Genomic DNA, 25382 nt, shown 5'->3' with positions numbered 1-25382 from the left:
AACCTAACCGGCGGAAAATATTTTTTTGAAAAAATCCCTAAGCCCCGGGGTCACAATTTCAGCAAAAATCTGACTTTTGGCAATTCACTCAAAAATGGTGCCAACCGCTTGCAAATACTCCCCTGAAAACTTTGGCGATGGAAACAGAAGACTTTTTATCACAGGACAAGAAATCAGCCCTCAAAAACTTAACCGGTAGAAAATATTTTTTTGAAAAAATCCCTAAGCCCCGGGGTCACAATGTCAGCAAAAATCTGACTTTTGGCAATTCATTCAAAAATGGTGCCAAAAGCTTGAAAATGCTCCCCTGAAAACTTTGGCGATGGAAACAGAAGGCTTTTTATCACAGGACAAGAAATCAGCCCTCAAAAACCTAACCGGCAGAAAATATTTTTTTGAAAAAATCCCCAAGCCCCGGGGTCACAATTTCAGCAAAAATGTGACTTTTGGCAATTCACTCAAAAATGGTCCCAAAAGCTTGAAAATTCTCTCCTGAAAGGTTTGGCACTCGAAACAGAAGGCTTTTTATCACAGGACAAGAAATCAGCCCTCAAAAACATAACCGGCACAATATATTTTTTTGAAAAAATCCCTGAGCCCCGGGGTCACAATTTCAGCAAAAATCTGACTTTTGGCAATTCACTCAAAAATGGTGCCAAAAGCTTGAAAATGATCTCCTCAAAGGTTTGGCACTCGAAACAGAAGACTTTTTATCACAGGACAAGAAATCAGCCCTCCAAAACCTAACCGGCAGAAAATATTTTTTTGAAAAAATCCCTAAGCCCCGGGGTCACAATTTCAGCAAAAATCTGACTTTTGGCTGTTCACTCAAAAATGGTGCCAACCGGTTGCAAATGGTCCCCTGAAAGCTTTGGCGATGGAAACAGAAGGATTTTTATCACAGGACAAGAAATCAGACCTCAAAAACCTAACCGGCAGAAAATATTTTTTTGAAAAAATCCCTAAGCCCCGGGGTCACAATTTCAGCAAAAATCTGACTTTTGGCAATTCACTCAAAAATGGTGCCAACCGGTTGCAAATACTCCCCTGAAAACTTTGGCGATGGAAACAGAAGGCTTTTTATCACAGGACAAGAAATCAGCCCTCAAAAACTTAACCGGCAGAAAATATTTTTTTGAAAAAATCCCTAAGCCCCGGTGTCACAATTAGAGCAAAAATCTGACTTTTGGCTGTTCACTCAAAAATTGGGCCAACCGGTTGCAAATGGTCACCTGAAAGCTTTGGCGCGGGAAACAGAAGGCTTTTTATCACAGGACAAGAAATCAGCCCTCAAAAACCTAACCGGCAGAAAATATTTTTTTGAAAAAATCCCTAAGCCCCGGGGTCACAATTTCAGCAAAAAATCTGACTTTTTGCAATTCACTCAAAAATTGTGCCAATCGGTTGCAAATGCTCCCTGAAAGCTTTGGCAATGGAAACAGAAGGCTTTTTATCACAGGACAAAAAATCAGCCCTCAAAAACCTAAACGGCAGAAAATATTTTTTTGAAAAAATCCCTAAGCCCCGGGGTCACAATTTCAGCAAAAATCTGACTTTTGGCAATTCACTCAAAAATGGTGCCAAAAGCTTGAAAATGCTCTCCTGAAAGGTTTGGCACTCGAAACAGAAGGCTTTTTATCACAGGACAAGAAATCAGCCCTCAAAAACCTAACCAGCAGAAAATATTTTTTTGAAAAAATCCCTAAGCCCCGGGGTCACAATTTCAGCAAAAATCTGACTTTTGGCTGTTCACTCAAAAATTGTGCCAATCGGTTGCAAATGCTCCCTGAAAGCTTTGGCAATGGAAACAGAAGGCTTTTTATAACAGGACAAGAAATCAGCCCTCAAAAACCTAAACGGCAGAAAATATTTTTTTGAAAAAATCCTTAAGACCCGGGGTCACAATTTCAGCAAAAATCTGACTTTTGGCAATTCACTCAAAAATGGTGCCAAAAGCTTGAAAATGCTCTCCTGAAAGGTTTGGCACTCGAAACAGAAGGCTTTTTATCCCAGGACAAGAAATCAGCCCTCAAAAACCTAACCAGCAGAAAATATTTTTTTGAAAAAATCCCTAAGCCCCGGGGTCACAATTTCAGCAAAAATCTGACTTTTGGCTGTTCACTCAAAAATTGTGCCAATCGGTTGCAAATGCTCCCTGAAAGCTTTGGCGATGGAAACAGAAGGCTTTTTATCACAGGACAAGAAATCAGCCCTCAAAAACCTAAACGGCAGAAATTTTTTTTTTGAAAAAATCCCTAAACCCCGGGGTCACAATTTCAGCAAAAATCTGACTTTTGGCAATTCACTCAAAAATGGTGCCAAAAGCTTGAAAATGCTCTCCTGAAAGGTTTGGCACTCGAAACAGAAGGCTTTTGATCACAGGACAAGGAATCAGCCCTCAAAAACCTAACCGGCAGAAAATATTTTTTTGAAAAAATCCCTAAGCCCCGGGGTCACAATTTCAGCAAAAAATCTGACTTTTGGCTGTTCACTCAAAAATTGTGCCAATCGGTTGCAAATGCTCCCTGAAAGCTTTGGCGATGGAAACAGAAGGCTTTTTATCACAGGACAAGAAATCAGCCCTCAAAAACCTAACCGGCAGAAAATATTTTTTTGAAAAAATCCCTAAGCCCCGGGGTCACAATTTCAGCAAAAATCTGACTTTTGGCAATTCACTCAAAAATGGTGCCAAAAGCTTGAAAATGCTCTCCTGAAAGGTTTGGCACTCGAAACAGAAGGCTTTTTATCACAGGACAAGAAATCAGCCCTCAAAAACCTAACCGGCAGAAAATATTTTTTTGAAAAAATCCCTAAGCCCCGGGGTCACAATTTCAGCAAAAATCTGACTTTTGTCAATTCACTCAAAAATGGTGCCAAAAGCTTGAAAATGCTCTCCTGAAAGGTTTGGCACTCGAAACAGAAGGCTTTTTATCACAGGACAAGAAATCAGCCCTCAAAAACCTAACCAGCAGAAAATATTTTTTTGAAAAAATCCCTAAGCCCCGGGGTCACACTTTCAGCAAATATCTGACTTTTGGCAATTCACTCAAAAATGGTGCCAAAAGCTTGAAAATGCTCCCCTGAAAACTTTGGCGATGGAAACAGAAGGCTTTTTATCACAGGACAAGAAATCAGCCCTCAAAAACTTAACCGGCAGAAAATATTTTTTTGAAAAAATCCTTAAGCCCCGGGGTCACAATTTCAGCAAAAATCTGACTTTTTGCAATTCACTCAAAAATGGTGCCAACCGGTTGCAAATGCTCCCCTGAAAGCTTTGGCGATGGAAACAGAAGGCTTTTTATCACAGGACAAGAAATCAGCCCTCAAAAACCTAAACGGCAGAAAATATTTTTTTAAAAAAATCCCTGAGCCCCGGGGTCACAATTTCAGCAAAAATCTGACTTTTGTCAATTCACTCAAAAATGGTGCCAAAAGCTTGAAAATGCTCTCCTGAAAGGTTTGGCACTCGAAACAGAAGGCTTTTTATCACAGGACAAGAAATCAGCCCTCAAAAACCTAACCGGCAGAAAATATTTTTTTGAAAAAATCCCTAAGCGCCGGGGTCACACTTTCAGCAAATATCTGACTTTTGGCAATTCACTCAAAAATGGTGCCAAAAGCTTGAAAATGCTCTCCTGAAAGGTTTGGCACTCGAAACAGAAGGCTTTTTATCACAGGACAAGAAATCAGCCCTCAAAAACCTAACCGGCAGAATATATATTTTTGAAAAAATCCGTAAGCCCCGGGGTCACAATTTCATCAAAAATCTAACTTTTGGATGTTCACTCAAAAATGGTGCCAACTGGTTGCAAATGCTCCCTGAAAGCTTTGGCGATGGAAACAGAAGGCTTTTTATCACAGGACAAGAAATCAGCCCTCAAAAACCTAACCGGCAGAAAATATTTTTTTGAAAAAATCCCTAAGCCCCGGGGTCACAATTTCAGCAAGAATCTGACTTTTGGCAATTCACTCAAAAATGGTGCCAACCGGTTGCAAATACTCCCCTGAAAACTTTGGCGATGGAAACAGAAGGCTTTTTATCACAGGACAAGAAATCAGCCCTCAAAAACTTAACCGGCAGAAAATATTTTTTTGAAAAAATCCTTAAGCCCCGGGGTCACAATTTCAGCAAAAATCTGACTTTTTGCAATTCACTCAAAAATGGTGCCAACCGGTTGCAAATGCTCCCCTGAAAGCTTTGGCGATGGAAACAGAAGGCTTTTTATCACAGGACAAGAAATCAGCCCTCAAAAACTTAACCGGCAAAAAATATTTTTTTGAAAAAATCCCTAAGCCCCGGGGTCAAAATTTCAGCAAAAATCTAACTTTTGGCTGTTCACTCAAAAATGGTGCCAACCGGCTGTAAATGCTCCCCTGAAAGCTTTGGCGATGGAAACAGAAGGCTTTTTATCACAGGACAAGAAATCAGCCCTCAAAAACCTAACCAGCAGAAAATATTTTTTTGAAAAAATCCCTAAGCCCCGGGGTCACAATTTCACCAAAAATCTGACTTTTGGCTGTTCACTCAAAAATTGTGCCAACCAGTTGCAAATGGTCGCCTGAAAGCTTTGGCGATGGAAACAGAAGACTTTTTATCACAGGACAAGAAATCAGCCCTCAAAAACCTAACCGGCAGAAAATATTTTTTTGAAAAAATCCCTAAACCCTGGGGTCATAATTTCAGCAAAAATCTGACTTTTGGCAATTCACTCAAAAATGGTGCCAAAAGCTTGAAAATGCTCTCCTGAAAGGTTTGGCACTCGAAACAGAAGGCTTTTTATCACAGGACAAGGAATCAGCCCTCAAAAACCTAACCAGCAGAAAATATTTTTTTGAAAAAATCCCTAAGCCCCGGGGTCACAATTTCAGCAAAAATCTGATTTTTGGCTGTTCACTCAAAAATTGTGCCAATCGGTTGCAAATGCTCCCTGAAAGCTTTGGCGATGGAAACAGAAGGCTTTTTATCACAGGACAAGAAATCAGCCCTCAAAAACCTAAACGGCAGAAAATATTTTTTTTAAAAAATCCCTAAGCCCCGGGGTCACAATTTCAGCAAAAATCTGACTTTTGTCAATTCACTCAAAAATGGTGCCAAAAGCTTGAAAATGCTCTCCTGCAAGGTTTGGCACTCGAAACAGAAGGCTTTTTATCACAGGACAAGAAATCAGCCCTCAAAAACCTAACCGGCAGAATATATTTTTTTGAAAAAATCCCTAAGCCCCGGGGTCACAATTTCAGCAAAAATCTAACTTTTGGATGTTCACTCAAAAATGGTGCCAACCGGTTGCAAATGCTCCCTGAAAGCTTTGGCGATGGAAACAGAAGGCTTTTTATCACAGGACAAGAAATCAGCCCTCAAAAACTTAACCGGCAGAAAATATTTTTTTGAAAAAATCCCTAAGCCCCGGGGTCAAAATTTCAGCAAAAATCTAACTTTTGGCTGTTCACTCAAAAATGGTGCCAACCGGCTGTAAATGCTCCCCTGAAAGCTTTGGCGATGGAAACAGAAGGCTTTTTATCACAGGACAAGAAATCAGCCCTCAAAAACTTAACCAACAGAAAATATTTTTTTGAAAAAATCCCTAAGCCCCGGGGTCACAATTAGAGCAAAAATCTGACTTTTGGCTGTTCACTCAAAAATTGTGCCAACCGGTTGCAAATGGTCCCCTGAAAGCTTTGGCGATGGAAACAGAAGGCTTTTTATAACAGGACAAGAAATCAGCCCTCAAAAACCTAAACGGCAGAAAATATTTTTTTGAAAAAATCCCTAAGACCCGGGGTCACAATTTCAGCAAAAATCTGACTTTTGGCAATTCACTCAAAAATGGTGCCAAAAGCTTGAAAATGCTCTCCTGAAAGGTTTGGCACTCGAAACAGAAGGCTTTTTATCACAGGACAAGAAATCAGCCCTCAAAAACCTAACCGGCAGAAAATATTTTTTTGAAAAAAACCCTAAGCCCCGGGGTCACAATTTCAGCAAAAATCTGACTTTTGGCAATTCACTCAAAAATGGTGCCAAAAGCTTGAAAATGCTCTCCTGAAACTTTGGCACTCGAAACAGAAGGCTTTTTATCACAGGACAAGGAATCAGCCCTCAAAAACTTAACCGGCAGAAAATATTTTTTTGAAAAAATCCCTAAGCCCCAGGGTCACAATTAGAGCAAAAATCTGACTTTTGGCTGTTCACTCAAAAATTGTGCCAAAAGCTTGAAAATGCTCTCCTGAAAGGTTTGGCACTCGAAACAGAAGGCTTTTTATCACAGGACAAGGAATCAGCCCTCAAAAACCTAACCAGCAGAAAATATTTTTTTGAAAAAATCCCTAAGCCCCGGGGTCACAATTTCAGCAAAAATCTGATTTTTGGCTGTTCACTCAAAAATTGTGCCAATCGGTTGCAAATGCTCCCTGAAAGCTTTGGCGATGGAAACAGAAGGCTTTTTATCACAGGACAAGAAATCAGCCCTCAAAAACCTAAACGGCAGAAAATATTTTTTTAAAAAAATCCCTAAGCCCCGGGGTCACAATTTCAGCAAAAATCTGACTTTTGTCAATTCACTCAAAAATGGTGCCAAAAGCTTGAAAATGCTCTCCTGAAAGGTTTGGCACTCGAAACAGAAGGCTTTTTATCACAGGACAAGAAATCAGCCCTCAAAAACCTAACCGGCAGAATATATTTTTTTGAAAAAATCCCTAAGCCCCGGGGTCACAATTTCAGCAAAAATCTGACTTTTGTCAATTCACTCAAAAATGGTGCCAAAAGCTTGAAAATGCTCTCCTGAAAGGTTTGGCACTCGAAACAGAAGGCTTTTTATCACAGGACAAGAAATCAGCCCTCAAAAACCTAACCGGCAGAATATATTTTTTTGAAAAAATCCCTAAGCCCCGGGGTCACAATTTCAGCAAAAATCTAACTTTTGGATGTTCACTCAAAAATGGTGCCAACCGGTTGCAAATGCTCCCTGAAAGCTTTGGCGATGGAAACAGAAGGCTTTTTATCACAGGACAAGAAATCAGCCCTCAAAAACTTAACCGGCAGAAAATATTTTTTTGAAAAAATCCCTAAGCCCCGGGGTCAAAATTTCAGCAAAAATCTAACTTTTGGCTGTTCACTCAAAAATGGTGCCAACCGGCTGTAAATGCTCCCCTGAAAGCTTTGGCGATGGAAACAGAAGGCTTTTTATCACAGGACAAGAAATCAGCCCTCAAAAACTTAACCAACAGAAAATATTTTTTTGAAAAAATCCCTAAGCCCCGGGGTCACAATTAGAGCAAAAATCTGACTTTTGGCTGTTCACTCAAAAATTGTGCCAACCGGTTGCAAATGGTCCCCTGAAAGCTTTGGCGATGGAAACAGAAGGCTTTTTATCACAGGACAAGAAATCAGCCCTCAAAAACCTAAACGGCAGAAAATATTTTTTTGAAAAAATCCCTAAGACCCGGGGTCACAATTTCAGCAAAAATCTGACTTTTGGCAATTCACTCAAAAATGGTGCCAAAAGCTTGAAAATGCTCTCCTGAAAGGTTTGGCACTCGAAACAGAAGGCTTTTTATCACAGGACAAGAAATCAGCCCTCAAAAACCTAACCGGCAGAAGATATTTTTTTGAAAAAAACCCTAAGCCCCGGGGTCACAATTTCAGCAAAAATCTGACTTTTGGCAATTCACTCAAAAATGGTGCCAAAAGCTTGAAAATGCTCTCCTGAAACTTTGGCACTCGAAACAGAAGGCTTTTTATCACAGGACAAGGAATCAGCCCTCAAAAACTTAACCGGCAGAAAATATTTTTTTGAAAAAATCCCTAAGCCCCAGGGTCACAATTAGAGCAAAAATCTGACTTTTGGCTGTTCACTCAAAAATTGTGCCAAAAGCTTGAAAATGCTCTCCTGAAAGGTTTGGCACTCGAAACAGAAGGCTTTTTATCACAGGACAAGGAATCAGCCCTCAAAAACCTAACCAGCAGAAAATATTTTTTTGAAAAAATCCCTAAGCCCCGGGGTCACAATTTCAGCAAAAATCTGATTTTTGGCTGTTCACTCAAAAATTGTGCCAATCGGTTGCAAATGCTCCCTGAAAGCTTTGGCGATGGAAACAGAAGGCTTTTTATCACAGGACAAGAAATCAGCCCTCAAAAACCTAAACGGCAGAAAATATTTTTTTAAAAAAATCCCTAAGCCCCGGGGTCACAATTTCAGCAAAAATCTGACTTTTGTCAATTCACTCAAAAATGGTGCCAAAAGCTTGAAAATGCTCTCCTGAAAGGTTTGGCACTCGAAACAGAAGGCTTTTTATCACAGGACAAGAAATCAGCCCTCAAAAACCTAACCGGCAGAATATATTTTTTTGAAAAAATCCCTAAGCCCCGGGGTCACAATTTCAGCAAAAATCTGACTTTTGTCAATTCACTCAAAAATGGTGCCAAAAGCTTGAAAATGCTCTCCTGAAAGGTTTGGCACTCGAAACAGAAGGCTTTTTATCACAGGACAAGAAATCAGCCCTCAAAAACCTAACCGGCAGAATATATTTTTTTGAAAAAATCCCTAAGCCCCGGGGTCACAATTTCAGCAAAAATCTAACTTTTCGATGTTCACTCAAAAATGGTGCCAACCGGTTGCAAATGCTCCCTGAAAGCTTTGGCGATGGAAACAGAAGGCTTTTTATCACAGGACAAGAAATCAGCCCTCAAAAACTTAACCGGCAGAAAATATTTTTTTGAAAAAATCCCTAAGCCCCGGGGTCAAAATTTCAGCAAAAATCTAACTTTTGGCTGTTCACTCAAAAATGGTGCCAACCGGCTGTAAATGCTCCCCTGAAAGCTTTGGCGATGGAAACAGAAGGCTTTTTATCACAGGACAAGAAATCAGCCCTCAAAAACTTAACCAACAGAAAATATTTTTTTGAAAAAATCCCTAAGCCCCGGGGTCACAATTAGAGCAAAAATCTGACTTTTGGCTGTTCACTCAAAAATTGTGCCAACCGGTTGCAAATGGTCCCCTGAAAGCTTTGGCGATGGAAACAGAAGGCTTTTTATCACAGGACAAGAAATCAGCCCTCAAAAACCTAAACGGCAGAAAATATTTTTTTGAAAAAATCCCTAAGACCCGGGGTCACAATTTCAGCAAAAATCTGACTTTTGGCAATTCACTCAAAAATGGTGCCAAAAGCTTGAAAATGCTCTCCTGAAAGGTTTGGCACTCGAAACAGAAGGCTTTTTATCACAGGACAAGAAATCAGCCCTCAAAAACCTAACCGGCAGAAGATATTTTTTTGAAAAAAACCCTAAGCCCCGGGGTCACAATTTCAGCAAAAATCTGACTTTTGGCAATTCACTCAAAAATGGTGCCAAAAGCTTGAAAATGCTCTCCTGAAAGGTTTGGCACTCGAAACAGAAGGCTTTTTATCACAGGACAAGTAATCAGCCCTCAAAAACCTAACCAGCAGAGTATATTTTTTTGAAAAAATCCCTAAGCCCCGGGGTCACAATTTAAGCAAAAATCTGACTTTTGGCTGTTCACTCAAAAATTGTGCCAATCGGTTGCAAATGCTCCCTGAAAGCTTTGGCGATGGAAACAGAAGGCTTTTTATCACAGGACAAGAAATCAGCCCTCAAAAACCTAATCGGCAGAAAATATTTTTTTGAAAAAATCCCTAAGCCCCGGGGTCACAACTTCAGCAAAAATCTGACTTTTGGCAATTCACTCAAAAATGGTGCCGGAAGCTTGAAAATGCTCTCCTGAAAGGTTTGGCACTCGAAACAGAAGGCTTTTTATCACAGGACAAGAAATCAGCCCTCAAAAACTTAACCGGCAGAAAATATTTTTTTGAAAAAATCCCTAAGCCCCGGGGTACACTTTCAGCAAATATCTGACTTTTGGCAATTCACTCAAAAATGGTGCCAAAAGCTTGAAAATGCTCTCCTCAAAGGTTTGGCACTCGAAACAGAAGGCTTTTTATCACAGGACAAGAAATCAGCCCTCAAAAACCTAACCGGCAGAAAATATTTTTTTGAAAAAATCCCTAAGCCCCGGGGTCACAATTTCAGCAAAAATCTGACTTTTGGCAATTCACTCAAAAGTGATGCCAGAAGCTAGCAAATGCTCCCCTGAAAGTTTTGGCGATGGAAACCGAAGGCTTTTTATCACAGGACAAGAAATCAGCCCTCAACAACTTAACCGGCGGAAAATATTGTTTTGAAAAAATCCCTAAGCCCCGGGGTCACAATTCAGCAAAAATCTGACTTTTGGCTGTTCACTCAAAAATTGTGCCAACCGGTTGCAAATGGTCCCCTGAAAGCTTTGGCGATGGAAACAGAAGGCTTTTATCACAGGACAAGAAATCAGCCCTCAATAACTTAACCTGCAGAAAATATTTCTTTGAAAAAATCCCTAAGCCCCGGGGTCACAATTTCAGCAAAAATCTGACTTTTGGCAATTCACTCAAAAATGGTGCCAAAAGCTTGAAAATGCTCTCCTGAAAGGTTTGGCACTCGAAACAGAAGGCTTTTTAACACAGGACAAGAAATCAGCCCTCAAAAACTTAACCGGCAGAAAAATTTTTTTTGAAAAAATCCCTAAGCCCCCGGGGTGACAATTTCAGCAAAAATCTGACTTTTGGCAGTTCACTCAAGAATGGTGCCAACCGGTTGCAAATGCTCCCCTCAAAGCTTTGGCAGTCGAAACAGAAGCCTTTTTGTCACAGGAGAAGAAATCAGCCCTCAAAAACCTAACCGGAAAAAAATATTTTTTTGAAAAAATCCCTAAGCCCCGGGGTCACAATTTCAGCAAAAATCTGACTTTTGGCAATTCACTCAAAAATGGTGCTAACCGCTTGCAAATGCTCCCCTGAAAGCTTTGGCGATGGAAACAGAAGTCTTTTTATGAAAGGAAAATAAATCAGCCCTCAAAAACCTAACCGGCAGAAAATATTTTTTTGAAAAAATCCCTAAGCCCCGGGGTCACAATTTCAGCAAAAATCTGACTTTTGGCTGTTCACTCAAAAATGGTCCCAACCGGTTGCAAATGCTCCCCTGAAAGCTTTGGCGATGGAAACAGAAGGCTTTTTATCACAGGACAGGAAATCAGCCCTCAAAAACTTAACGGGCAAAAAATATTTTTTTGAAAAAATCCCTAAGCCCCGGGGTCACAATTTCAACAAAAATCTGACTTTTGGCAATTCACTCAAAAATGGTGCCAAAAGCTTGAAAATGCTCCCCTGAAAGGTTTGGCACTCAAAACAGAAGGCTTTTTATCACAGGACAAGAAATCAGCCCTCAAAAACTTAACCGGCAGAAAATATTTTTTTCAAAAAATCCCTAAGACCCGGGGTCACAATTTCAGCAAAAATCTGACTTTTGGCAATTCACTCAAAAATGGAGCCAACCGGTTGCAAATGCTCCCCTGAAAGCTCTGGCGATGGAAACAGAAGTCTTTTTATCAAAGGAAAATAAATCAGCCCTCAAAAACCTAACCGGCAGAAAATATTTTTTTGAAAAAATCCCTAAGCCCCGGGGTCACAATTTCAACAAAAATCTGACTTTTGGCAATTCACTCAAAAATGGTGCCAAAGGCTTGAAAATGCTCTCCTGAAAGGTTTGGCACTCGAAACAGAAGGCTTTTTATCTCAGGACAAGAAATCAGCCCTCAAAAACTAAACCAGCAGAATATATTTTTTTGAAAAAATCCCTAAGCCCCGAGGTCACAATGTCAGCAAAAATCTGACTTTTGGCAATTCATTCAAAAATGGTGCCAAGCGCTTGAAAATGCTCTCCTGAAAGGTTTGGCACTCGAAACAGTAGGCTTTTTATCACAGGACAAGAAATCAGCCCTCAAAAACTTAACCGGCAGAAAATATTTCTTTGAAAAAATCCCTAAGCCCCGGGGTCACAATTTCATCAAAAATCTGACTTTTGGCAATTAATTCAAAAATGGTGCCAAAAGCTTGAAAATGCTCTCCTGAAAGGTTTGGCACTCGAAACAGAAGGCTTTTTAACACAGGACAAGAAATCAGCCCTCAAAAACTTAACCGGCAGAAAATAATTTTTTGAAAAAATCCCTAAGCCCCCGGGGTGACAATTTCAGCAAAAATCTGACTTTTGGCAGTTCACTCAAGAATGGTGCCAACCGGTTGCAAATGCTCCCCTCAAAGCTTTGGCAGTCGAAACAGAAGCCTTTTTGTCACAGGAGAAGAAATCAGCCCTCAAAAACCTAACCGGGAAAAAATATTTTTTTGAAAAAATCCCTAAGCCCCGGGGTCACAATTTCAGCAAAAATCTGACTTTTGGCAATTCACTCAAAAATGGTGCTAACCGCTTGCAAATGCTCCCCTGAAAGCTTTGGCGATGGAAACAGAAGTCTTTTTATGAAAGGAAAATAAATCAGCCCTCAAAAACCTAACCGGCAGAAAATATTTTTTTGAAAAAATCCCTAAGCCCCGGGGTCACAATTTCAGCAAAAATCTGACTTTTGGCTGTTCACTCAAAAATGGTCCCAACCGGTTGCAAATGCTCCCCTGAAAGCTTTGGCGATGGAAACAGAAGGCTTTTTATCACAGGACAGGAAATCAGCCCTCAAAAACTTAACGGGCAAAAAATATTTTTTTGAAAAAATCCCTAAGCCCCGGGGTCACAATTTCAACAAAAATCTGACTTTTGGCAATTCACTCAAAAATGGTGCCAAAAGCTTGAAAATGCTCCCCTGAAAGGTTTGGCACTCAAAACAGAAGGCTTTTTATCACAGGACAAGAAATCAGCCCTCAAAAACTTAACCGGCAGAAAATATTTTTTTCAAAAAATCCCTAAGACCCGGGGTCACAATTTCAGCAAAAATCTGACTTTTGGCAATTCACTCAAAAATGGAGCCAACCGGTTGCAAATGCTCCCCTGAAAGCTCTGGCGATGGAAACAGAAGTCTTTTTATCAAAGGAAAATAAATCAGCCCTCAAAAACCTAACCGGCAGAAAATATTTTTTTGAAAAAATCCCTAAGCCCCGGGGTCACAATTTCAACAAAAATCTGACTTTTGGCAATTCACTCAAAAATGGTGCCAAAGGCTTGAAAATGCTCTCCTGAAAGGTTTGGCACTCGAAACAGAAGGCTTTTTATCTCAGGACAAGAAATCAGCCCTCAAAAACTAAACCAGCAGAATATATTTTTTTGAAAAAATCCCTAAGCCCCGAGGTCACAATGTCAGCAAAAATCTGACTTTTGGCAATTCATTCAAAAATGGTGCCAAGCGCTTGAAAATGCTCTCCTGAAAGGTTTGGCACTCGAAACAGTAGGCTTTTTATCACAGGACAAGAAATCAGCCCTCAAAAACTTAACCGGCAGAAAATATTTTTTTGAAAAAATCCCTAAGCCCCGGGGTCACAATTTCAGCAAAAATCTAACTTTTAGCAGTTCACTCAAAAACGGTGCCAAAAGCTTGAAAATGCTCCCCTGAAAGCTTTGGCGATGGAAACAGAAGGCTTTTTATCACAGGACAAGAAATCAGCCCTCAAAAACTTAACCGGTAGAAAATATTTTTTTGAAAAAATCCCTAAGCCCCGGGGTCACAATGTCAGCAAAAATCTGACTTTTGGCAATTCATTCAAAAATGGTGCCAAAAGCTTGAAAATGCTCCCCTGAAAGCTTTGGCGATGGAAACAGAAGTCTTTTTATCACAGGACAAGAAATCAGCCCTCAAAAACCTAACCGGCAGAAAATATTTTTTTGAAAAAATCCCTAAGCCCCGGGGTCACAATTTCAGCAAAAATGTGACTTTTGGCAATTCACTCAAAAATGGTGCCAAAAGCTTGAAAATTCTCTCCTGAAAGGTTTGGCACTCGAAACAGAAGGCTTTTTATCACAGGACAAGAAATCAGCCCTCAAAAACATAACCGGCACAATATATTTTTTTGAAAAAATCCCTAAGCCCCGGGGTCACAATTTCAGCAAAAATCTGACTTTTGGCAATTCACTCAAAAATGGTGCCAAAAGCTTGAAAATGCTCTCCTCAAAGGTTTGGCACTCGAAACAGAAGACTTTTTATCACAGGACAAGAAATCAGCCCTCCAAAACCTAACCGGCAAAAAATATTTTTTTGAAAAAATCCCTAAGCCCCGGGGTCACAATTTCAGCAAAAATCTGTCTTTTGGCTGTTCACTCAAAAATGGTGCCAACCGGTTGCAAATGGTCCCCTGAAAGCTTTGGCGATGGAAACAGAAGGCTTTTTATCACAGGACAAGAAATCAGCCCTCAAAAACCTAACCGGCAGAAAATATTTTTTTGAAAAAATCCCTAAGCCCCGGGGTCACAATTTCAGCAAAAATCTGACTTTTGGCAATTCACTCAAAAATGGTGCCAACCGGTTGCAAATACTCCCCTAAAAACTTTGGCAATGGAAACAGAAGACTTTATCACACGACAAGAAATCAGCCCTCAAAAACTTAACCGGCAGAAAATATTTTTTTGAAAAAATCCTTAAGCCCCGGGGTCACAATTTCAGCAAAAATCTGACTTTTGGCAATTCACTCAAAAATGGTGCCAACCGGTTGCAAATGCTCCCCTGAAAGCTTTGGCGATGGAAACAGAAGGCTTTTTATCACAGGACAAGAAATCAGCCCTCAAAAATTTAACCGGCAGAAAATATTTTTTTGAAAAAATCCCTAAGCCCCGGGGTCACAATTAGAGCAAAAATCTGACTTTTGGCTGTTCACTCACAAATTGGGCCAACCGGTTGCAAATGGTCCCCTGAAAGCTTTGGCGCGGGAAAGAGAAGGCTTTTTATCACAGGACAAGAAATCAGCCCTCAAAAACCTAACCAGCAGAAAATATTTTTTTGAAAAAATCCCTAAGCCCCGGGGTCACAATTTCAGCAAAAATCTGACTTTTGGCAATTCACTCAAAAATGGTGCCAAAAGCTTGAAAATGCTCTCCTGAAAGGTTTGGCACTCGAAACAGAAGGCTTTTTATCACAGGACAAGAAATCAGCCCTCAAAAACCTAACCAGCAGAAAATATTTTTTTGAAAAAATCCCTAAGCCCCGGGGTCACAATTTCACCAAAAATCTGACTTTTGGCTGTTCACTCAAAAATTGTGCCAATCGGTTGCAAATGCTCCCTGAAAGCTTTGGCGATGGAAACAGAAGGCTTTTTATCACAGGACAAGAAATCAGCCCTCAAAAACCTAAACGGCAGAAAATATTTTTTTGAAAAAATCCCTAAACCCTGGGGTCACAATTTCAGCAAAAATCTGACTTTTGGCAATTCACTCAAAAATGGTGCCAAAAGCTTGAAAATGCTCTCCTGAAAGGTTTGGTACTCGAAACAGAAGGCTTTTGATCACAGGACAAGGAATCAGCCCTCAAAAACCTAACCAGCAGAAAATATTTTTTTGAAAAAATCCCTAAGCCCCGGGGTCACAATGTCAGCAAAAATCTGACTTTTGGCAATTCATTCAAAAATGGTGCCAAAAGCTTGAAAATGCTCCCCTGAAAGCTTTGGCGATGGAAACAGAAGTCTTTTTATCACAGGACAAGAAATCAGCCCTCAAAAACCTAACCGGCAGAAAATATTTTTTTGAAAAAATCCCTAAGCCCCGGGGTCACAATTTCAGCAAAAATGTGACTTTTGGCAATTCACTCAAAAATGGTGCCAAAAGCTTGAAAATTCTCTCCTGAAAGGTTTGGCACTCGAAACAGAAGGCTTTTTATCACAGGACAAGAAATCAGCCCTCAAAAACATAACCGGCACAATATATTTTTTTGAAAAAATCCCTAAGCCCCGGGGTCACAATTTCAGCAAAAATCTGACTTTTGGCAATTCACTCAAAAATGGTGCCAAAAGCTTGAAAATGCTCTCCTCAAAGGTTTGGCACTCGAAACAGAAGACTTTTTATCACAGGACAAGAAATCAGCCCTCCAAAACCTAACCGGCAAAAAATATTTTTTTGAAAAAATCCCTAAGCCCCGGGGTCACAATTTCAGCAAAAATCTGTCTTTTGGCTGTTCACTCAAAAATGGTGCCAACCGGTTGCAAATGGTCCCCTGAAAGCTTTGGCGATGGAAACAGAAGGCTTTTTATCACAGGACAAGAAATCAGCCCTCAAAAACCTAACCGGCAGAAAATATTTTTTTGAAAAAATCCCTAAGCCCCGGGGTCACAATTTCAGCAAAAATCTGACTTTTGGCAATTCACTCAAAAATGGTGCCAACCGGTTGCAAATACTCCCCTAAAAACTTTGGCAATGGAAACAGAAGACTTTATCACACGACAAGAAATCAGCCCTCAAAAACTTAACCGGCAGAAAATATTTTTTTGAAAAAATCCTTAAGCCCCGGGGTCACAATTTCAGCAAAAATCTGACTTTTGGCAATTCACTCAAAAATGGTGCCAACCGGTTGCAAATGCTCCCCTGAAAGCTTTGGCGATGGAAACAGAAGGCTTTTTATCACAGGACAAGAAATCAGCCCTCAAAAATTTAACCGGCAGAAAATATTTTTTTGAAAAAATCCCTAAGCCCCGGGGTCACAATTAGAGCAAAAATCTGACTTTTGGCTGTTCACTCACAAATTGGGCCAACCGGTTGCAAATGGTCCCCTGAAAGCTTTGGCGCGGGAAAGAGAAGGCTTTTTATCACAGGACAAGAAATCAGCCCTCAAAAACCTAACCAGCAGAAAATATTTTTTTGAAAAAATCCCTAAGCCCCGGGGTCACAATTTCAGCAAAAATCTGACTTTTGGCAATTCACTCAAAAATGGTGCCAAAAGCTTGAAAATGCTCTCCTGAAAGGTTTGGCACTCGAAACAGAAGGCTTTTTATCACAGGACAAGAAATCAGCCCTCAAAAACCTAACCAGCAGAAAATATTTTTTTGAAAAAATCCCTAAGCCCCGGGGTCACAATTTCACCAAAAATCTGACTTTTGGCTGTTCACTCAAAAATTGTGCCAATCGGTTGCAAATGCTCCCTGAAAGCTTTGGCGATGGAAACAGAAGGCTTTTTATCACAGGACAAGAAATCAGCCCTCAAAAACCTAAACGGCAGAAAATATTTTTTTGAAAAAATCCCTAAACCCTGGGGTCACAATTTCAGCAAAAATCTGACTTTTGGCAATTCACTCAAAAATGGTGCCAAAAGCTTGAAAATGCTCTCCTGAAAGGTTTGGTACTCGAAACAGAAGGCTTTTGATCACAGGACAAGGAATCAGCCCTCAAAAACCTAACCAGCAGAAAATATTTTTTTGAAAAAATCCCTAAGACCCGGGGTCACAATTTCAGCAAAAATCTGACTTTTGGCAATTCACTCAAAAATGGTGCCAAAAGCTTGAAAATGCTCTCCTGAAAGGTTTGGCACTCGAAACAGAAGGCTTTTTATCACAGGACAAGAAATCAGCCCTCAAAAACCTAACCAGCAGAAAATATTTTTTTTTAAAAAATCCCTAAGCCCCGGGGTCACAATTTCACCAAAAATCTGACTTTTGGCTGTTCACTCAAAAATTGTGCCAATCGGTTGCAAATGCTCCCTGAAAGCTTTGGCGATGGAAACAGAAGGCTTTTTATCACAGGACAAGAAATCAGCCCTCAAAAACCTAAACGGCAGAAAATATTTTTTTGGAAAAATCCCTAAACCCCGGGGTCACAATTTCAGCAAAAATCTGACTTTTGGCAATTCACTCAAAAATGGTGCCAAAAGCTTGAAAATGCTCTCCTGAAAGGTTTGGCACTCGAAACAGAAGGCTTTTGATCACAGGACAAGGAATCAGCCCTCAAAAACCTAATCAGCAGAAAATATTTTTTTGAAAAAATCCCTAAGCCCCGGGGTCACACTTTCAGCAATTATCTGACTTTTGGCAATTCACTCAAAAATGGTGCCAAAAGCTTGAAAATGCTCTCCTGAAAGGTTTGGCACTCGAAACAGAAGGCTTTTTATCACAGGACAAGAAATCTGCCCTCAAAAACCTAACCGGCAGAATATATTTTTTTGAAAAAATCCCTAAGCCCCGGGGTCACAATTTCAGCAAAAATCTGACTTTTGGCAATTCACTCAAAAATGGTGCCAACCGGTTGCAAATACTCCCCTGAAAACTTTGGCGATGGAAACAGAAGGCTTTTTATCACAGGACAATAAATCAGCCCTGAAAAACTTAACCAGCAGAAAATATTTTTTTGAAAAAACCCTTAAGCCCCGGGGTCACAATTTCAGCAAAAATCTGACTTTTTGCAATTCACTCAAAAATGGTGCCAACCGGTTGCAAATGCTCCCCTGAAAGCTTTGGCGATGGTAACAGAAGGCTTTTTATCACAGGACAAGAAATCAGCCCTCAAAAACTTAACCGGGAGAAAATATTTTTTTGAAGAAATCCTTAAGCCCCGGGGTCACAATTAGAGCAAAAATCTGACTTTTGGCTGTTCACTCAAAAATTGTGCCAACCGGTTGCAAATGGTCCCCTGAAAGCTTTGGCGATGGAAACAGAAGGCTTTTTATCACAGGACAAGAAATCAGCCCTCAAAAACCTAACCGGCAGAAAATATTTTTTTGAAAAAACCCTAAGCCCCGGGGTCACAATTTCAGCAAAAATCTGACTTTTGGCAATTCACTCAAAAATGGTGCCAAAAGCTTGAAAATGCTCTCCTGAAAGGTTTGGCACTCGAAACAGAAGGCTTTTTATCACAGGACAAGGAATCAGCCCTCAAAAACCTAACCAGCAGAATATATTTTTTTGAAAAAATCCCTAAGCCCCGGGGTCACAATTTCAGCAAAAATCTGACTTTTGGCTGTTCACTCAGAAATGGTGCCAACCGGTTGCAAATGCTCCCCTGAAAGCTTTGGCGATGGAAACAGAAGGCTTTTTATAACAGGACAAGAAATCAGCCCTCAAAAACTTAACGGGCAAAAAATATTTTTTTGAAAAAATCCCTAAGCCCCGGGGTCACAATTTCAACAAAAATCTGACTTTTGGCAATTCACTCAAAAATGGTGCCAAAAGCTTGAAAATGCTCCCCTGAAAGGTTTGGCACTCGAAACAGAAGGCTTTTTATCACAGGACAAGAAATCAGCCCTCAAAAACCTAACCGGCAGAAAATATTTTTTTGAAAAAATCCCTAAGCCCCGGGGTCACAATTTCAGCAAAAATCTGACTTTTGGCAATTCACTCAAAAATGGTGCCAACCGCTTGCAAATGCTCCCCTGAAAGCTTTGACGATGGAAACAGAAGTCTTTTTATGAAAGGAAAATAAATCAGCCCTCAAAAACCTAACCGGCAGAAAATATTTTTTTGAAAAAATCCCTAAGCCCCGGGGTCACAATTTCAGCAAAAATCTGACTTTTGGCTGTTCACTCAAAAATGGTCCCAACCGGTTGCAAATGCTCCCCTGAAAGCTTTGGCGATGGAAACAGAAGGCTTTTTATCACAGGAAAAGAAATCAGCCCTCAAAAACTTAACGGGCAAAAAATATTTTTTTGAAAAAATCCCTAAGCCCCGGGGTCACAATTTCATCAAAAATCTGACTTTTGGCAATTAATTCAAAAATGGTGCCAAAAGCTTGAAAATGCTCTCCTGAAAGGTTTGGCACTCGAAACAGAAGGCTTTTTATCACAGGACAAGAAATCAGCCCTCAAAAACTAAACCGGCAGAAAATATTTTTTTGAAAAAATCCCTAAGCCCCGGGGTCACAATTTCAGCAAAAATCTGACTTTTGGCAATTCACTCCAAAATGGTGCCAACCGGTTGCAAATGCTCCTCTGAAAGCTTTGGCGATGGAAACAGAAGTCTTTTTATGAAAGGAAAATAAAGCAGCCCTCAAAAATCTAACCGGCAAAAAATATTTTTTTGAAAAAATCCCTAAGCCCCGGGGTCACAATTTCAACAAAAATCTGACTTTTGGCAATTCACTCAAAAATGGTGCCAAAAGCTTGAAAATGCTCCCCTGAAAGGTTTGGCACTCGAAACAGAAGGCTTTTTATCACAGGACAAGAAATCAGCCCTCAAAAACCTAACCGGCAGAAAATATTTTTTTGAAAAAATCCCTAAGCCCCGGGGTCACAATTTCAGCAAAAATCTGACTTTTGGCAATTCACTCAAAAATGGTGCCAACCGCTTGCAAATGCTCCCCTGAAAGCTTTGGCGATGGAAACAGAAGTCTTTTTATGAAAGGAAAATAAATCAGCCCTCAAAAACCTAACCGGCAGAAAATATTTTTTTGAAAAAATCCCTAAGCCCCGGGGTCACAATTTCAGCAAAAATCTGACTTTTGGCTGTTTACTCAAAAATGGTCCCAACCGGTTGCAAATGCTCCCCTGAAAGCTTTGGCGATGGAAACAGAAGGCTTTTTATCACAGGACAGGAAATCAGCCCTCAAAAACTTAACGGGCAAAAAATATTTTTTTGAAAAAATCCCTAAGCCCCGGGGTCACAATTTCAACAAAAATCTGACTTTTGGCAATTCACTCAAAAATGGTGCCAAAAGCTTGAAAATGCTCCCCTGAAAGGTTTGGCACTCAAAACAGAAGGCTTTTTATCACAGGACAAGAAATCAGCCCTCAAAAACTTAACCGGCAGAAAATATTTTTTTCAAAAAATCCCTAAGACCCGGGGTCACAATTTCAGCAAAAATCTGACTTTTGGCAATTCACTCAAAAATGGAGCCAACCGGTTGCAAATGCTCCCCTGAAAGCTCTGGCGATGGAAACAGAAGTCTTTTTATCAAAGGAAAATAAATCAGCCCTCAAAAACCTAACCGGCAGAAAATATTTTTTTGAAAAAATCCCTAAGCCCCGGGGTCACAATTTCAACAAAAATCTGACTTTTGGCAATTCACTCAAAAATGGTGCCAATGGCTTGAAAATGCTCTCCTGAAAGGTTTGGCACTCGAAACAGAAGGCTTTTTATCTCAGGACAAGAAATCAGCCCTCAAAAACTAAACCGGCAGAAAATATTTTTTTGAAAAAATCCCTAAGCCCCGAGGTCACAATGTCAGCAAAAATCTGACTTTTGGCAATTCATTCAAAAATGGTGCCAAGCGCTTGAAAATGCTCTCCTGAAAGGTTTGGCACTCGAAACAGTAGGCTTTTTATCACAGGACAAGAAATCAGCCCTCAAAAACTTAACCGGCAGAAAATATTTTTTTGAAAAAATCCCTAAGCCCCGGGGTCACAATTTCAGCAAAAATCTAACTTTTAGCAGTTCACTCAAAAACGGTGCCAAAAGCTTGAAAATGCTCCCCTGAAAGCTTTGGCGATGGAAACAGAAGGCTTTTTATCACAGGACAAGAAATCAGCCCTCAAAAACTTAACCGGTAGAAAATATTTTTTTGAAAAAATCCCTAAGCCCCGGGGTCACAATGTCAGCAAAAATCTGACTTTTGGCAATTCATTCAAAAATGGTGCCAAAAGCTTGAAAATGCTCCCCTGAAAGCTTTGGCGATGGAAACAGAAGTCTTTTTATCACAGGACAAGAAATCAGCCCTCAAAAACCTAACCGGCAGAAAATATTTTTTTGAAAAAATCCCTAAGCCCCGGGGTCACAATTTCAGCAAAAATGTGACTTTTGGCAATTCACTCAAAAATGGTGCCAAAAGCTTGAAAATTCTCTCCTGAAAGGTTTGGCACTCGAAACAGAAGGCTTTTTATCACAGGACAAGAAATCAGCCCTCAAAAACATAACCGGCACAATATATTTTTTTGAAAAAATCCCTAAGCCCCGGGGTCACAATTTCAGCAAAAATCTGACTTTTGGCAATTCACTCAAAAATGGTGCCAAAAGCTTGAAAATGCTCTCCTCAAAGGTTTGGCACTCGAAACAGAAGACTTTTTATCACAGGACAAGAAATCAGCCCTCCAAAACCTAACCGGCAAAAAAATTTTTTTTGAAAAAATTCCTAAGCCCCGGGGTCACCATTTCAGCAAAAATCTGACTTTTGGCTGTTCACTCAAAAATGGTGCCAACCGGTTGCAAATGGTCCCCTGAAAGCTTTGGCGATGGAAACAGAAGGCTTTTTATCACAGGACAAGAAATCAGCCCTCAAAAACCTAACCGGCAGAAAATATTTTTTTGAAAAAATCCCTAAGCCCCGGGGTCACAATTTCAGCAAAAATCTGACTTTTGGCAATTCACTCAAAAATGGTGCCAACCGGTTGCAAATACTCCCCTAAAAACTTTGGCAATGGAAACAGAAGACTTTATCACACGACAAGAAATCAGCCCTCAAAAACTTAACCGGCAGAAAATATTTTTTTGAAAAAATCCTTAAGCCCCGGGGTCACAATTTCAGCAAAAATCTGACTTTTGGCAATTCACTCAAAAATGGTGCCAACCGGTTGCAAATGCTCCCCTGAAAGCTTTGGCGATGGAAACAGAAGGCTTTTTATCACAGGACAAGAAATCAGCCCTCAAAAATTTAACCGGCAGAAAATATTTTTTTGAAAAAATCCCTAAGCCCCGGGGTCACAATTAGAGCAAAAATCTGACTTTTGGCTGTTCACTCACAAATTGGGCCAACCGGTTGCAAATGGTCCCCTGAAAGCTTTGGCGCGGGAAAGAGAAGGCTTTTTATCACAGGACAAGAAATCAGCCCTCAAAAACCTAACCGGCAGAAAATATTTTTTTGAAAAAATCCCTAAGCCCCGGGGTCACAATTTCAGCAAAAATCTGACTTTTGGCAATTCACTCAAAAATGGTGCCAAAAGCTTGAAAATGCTCTCCTGAAAGGTTTGGCACTCGAAACAGAAGGCTTTTTATCACAGGACAAGAAATCAGCCCTCAAAAACTTAACCGGCAGAAAATATTTTTTTGAAAAAATCCCTAAGCCCCGGGGTCACAATTTCAGCAAAAATCTGACTTTTGGCAATTCACTCAAAAATGGTGCCAAAAGCTTGAAAATGCTCTCCTGAAAGGTTTGGCACTCGAAACAGAAGGCTTTTTATCACAGGACAAGAAATCAGCCCTCAAAAACCTAATCAGCAGAAAATATTTTTTTGAAAAAATCCCTAAGACCCGGGGTCACAATTTCAGCAAAAATCTGACTTTTGGCAATTCACTCAAAAATGGTGCCAAAAGCTTGAAAATGCTCTCCTGAAAGGTTTGGCACTCGAAACAGAAGGCTTTTTATCACAGGACAAGAAATCAGCCCTCAAAAACCTAACCAGCAGAAAATATTTTTTTGAAAAAAACCCTAAGCCCCGGGGTCACAATTTCACCAAAAATCTGACTTTTGGCTGTTCACTCAAAAATTGTGCCAATCGGTTGCAAATGCTCCCTGAAAGCTTTGGCGATGGAAACAGAAGGCTTTTTATCACAGGACAAGAAATCAGCCCTCAAAAACCTAAACGGCAGAAAATATTTTTTTGAAAAAATCCCTAAACCCCGGGGTCACAATTTCAGCAAAAATCTGACTTTTGGCAATTCACTCAAAAATGGTGTCAAAAGCTTGAAAATGCTCTCCTGAAAGGTTTGGCACTCGAAACAGAAGGCTTTTCATCACAGGACAAGGAATCAGCCCTCAAAAACCTAATCAGCAGAAAATATTTTTTTGAAAAAATCCCTAAGCCCCGGGGTCACACTTTCAGCAATTATCTGACTTTTGGCAATTCACTCAAAAATGGTGCCAAAAGCTTGAAAATGCTCTCCTGAAAGGTTTGGCACTCGAAACAGAAGGCTTTTTATCACAGGACAAGAAATCTGCCCTCAAAAACCTAACCAGCAGAATATATTTTTTTGAAAAAATCCCTAAGCCCCGGGGTCACAATTTCAGCAAAAATCTGACTTTTGGCTGTTCACTCAAAAATTGTGCCAATCGGTTGCAAATGCTCCCTGAAAGCTTTGGCGATGGAAACAGAAGGCTTTTTATCACAGGACAAGAAATCAGCCCTCAAAAACCTAACCGGCAGAAAATATGTTTTTGAAAAAATCCCTAAGCCCCGGGATCACAATTTCATCAAAAATCTGACTTTTGGCAATTCACTCAAAAATGGTGCCAAAAGCTTGAAAATTCTCTCCTGAAAGGTTTGGCACTCGAAACAGAAGGCTTTTTATCACAGGACAAGAAATCAGCCCTCAAAAACATAACCGGCACAATATATTTTTTTGAAAAAATCCCTATGCCCCGGGGTCACAATTTCAGCAAAAATCTGACTTTTGGCAATTCACTCAAAAATGGTGCCAACCGGTTGCAAATACTCCCCTGAAAGCTTTGGCGATGGAAACAGAAGGCTTTTTATCACAGGACAAGAAATCAGCCCTCAGAAACCTAACCGGCAGAAAATATTTTTTTGAAAAAATCCCTAAGCCCCGGGGTCACAATTTCAGCAAAAATCTGACTTTTGGCAATTCACTCAAAAATGGTGCCAACCGGTTGCAAATGCTCCCCTGAAAGCTTTGGCGATGGAAACAGAAGGCTTTTTATCACAGGACAAGAAATCAGCCCTCAAAAACTTAACCGGCAGAAAATATTTTTTTGAAAAAATCCCTAAGCCCCGGGGTCACAATTAGAGCAAAAATCTGACTTTTGGCAATTCACTCAAAAATGGTGCCAACCGGTTGCAAATGCTCCCCTGAAAGCTTTGGCGATGGAAACAGAAGGCTTTTTATCACAGGACAAGAAATCAGCCCTCAAAAACTTAACCGGCAGAAAATATTTTTTTGAAAAAATCCCTAAGCCCCGGGGTCACAATTTCAGCAAAAATCTGACTTTTGGCAATTCACTCAAAAATGGTGACAAAAGCTTGAAAATGCTCTCCTGAAAGGTTTGGCACTCGAAACAGAAGGCTTTTTATCACAGGACAAGAAATCAGCCCTCAAAAACCTAACCGGCAGAAAATATTTTTTTGAAAAAATCCCTAAGCCCCGGGGTCACAATTTCAGCAAAAATCTGACTTTTGGCAATTCACTCAAAAATGGTGCCAAAAGCTTGAAAATGCTCTCCTGAAAGGTTTGGCACTCGAAACAGAAGGCTTTTTATCACAGGACAAGAAATCAGCCCTCAAAAACTTAACCGGCAGAAAATATTTTTTTGAAAAAATCCCTAAGCCCCGGGGTCACAATTTCAGCAAAAATCTGACTTTTGGCAATTCACTCAAAAATGGTGCCAAAAGCTTGAAAATGCTCTCCTGAAAGGTTTGGCACTCGAAACAGAAGGCTTTTTATCACAGGACAAGAAATCAGCCCTCAAAAACCTAACCAGCAGAAAATATTTTTTTGAAAAAATCCCTAAGACCCGGGGTCACAATTTCAGCAAAAATCTGACTTTTGGCAATTCACTCAAAAATGGTGCCAAAAGCTTGAAAATGCTCTCCTGAAAGGTTTGGCACTCGAAACAGAAGGCTTTTTATCACAGGACAAGAAATCAGCCCTCAAAAACCTAACCAGCAGAAAATATTTTTTTGAAAAAAACCCTAAGCCCCGGGGTCACAATTTCA

The sequence above is a fragment of the Podarcis muralis genome, chromosome 13 (genome assembly GCF_964188315.1).
Source record: "Podarcis muralis chromosome 13, rPodMur119.hap1.1, whole genome shotgun sequence".
NCBI lineage: Eukaryota > Metazoa > Chordata > Lepidosauria > Squamata > Lacertidae > Podarcis > Podarcis muralis.
Note: the sequence above shows the minus strand (reverse complement) of the source record.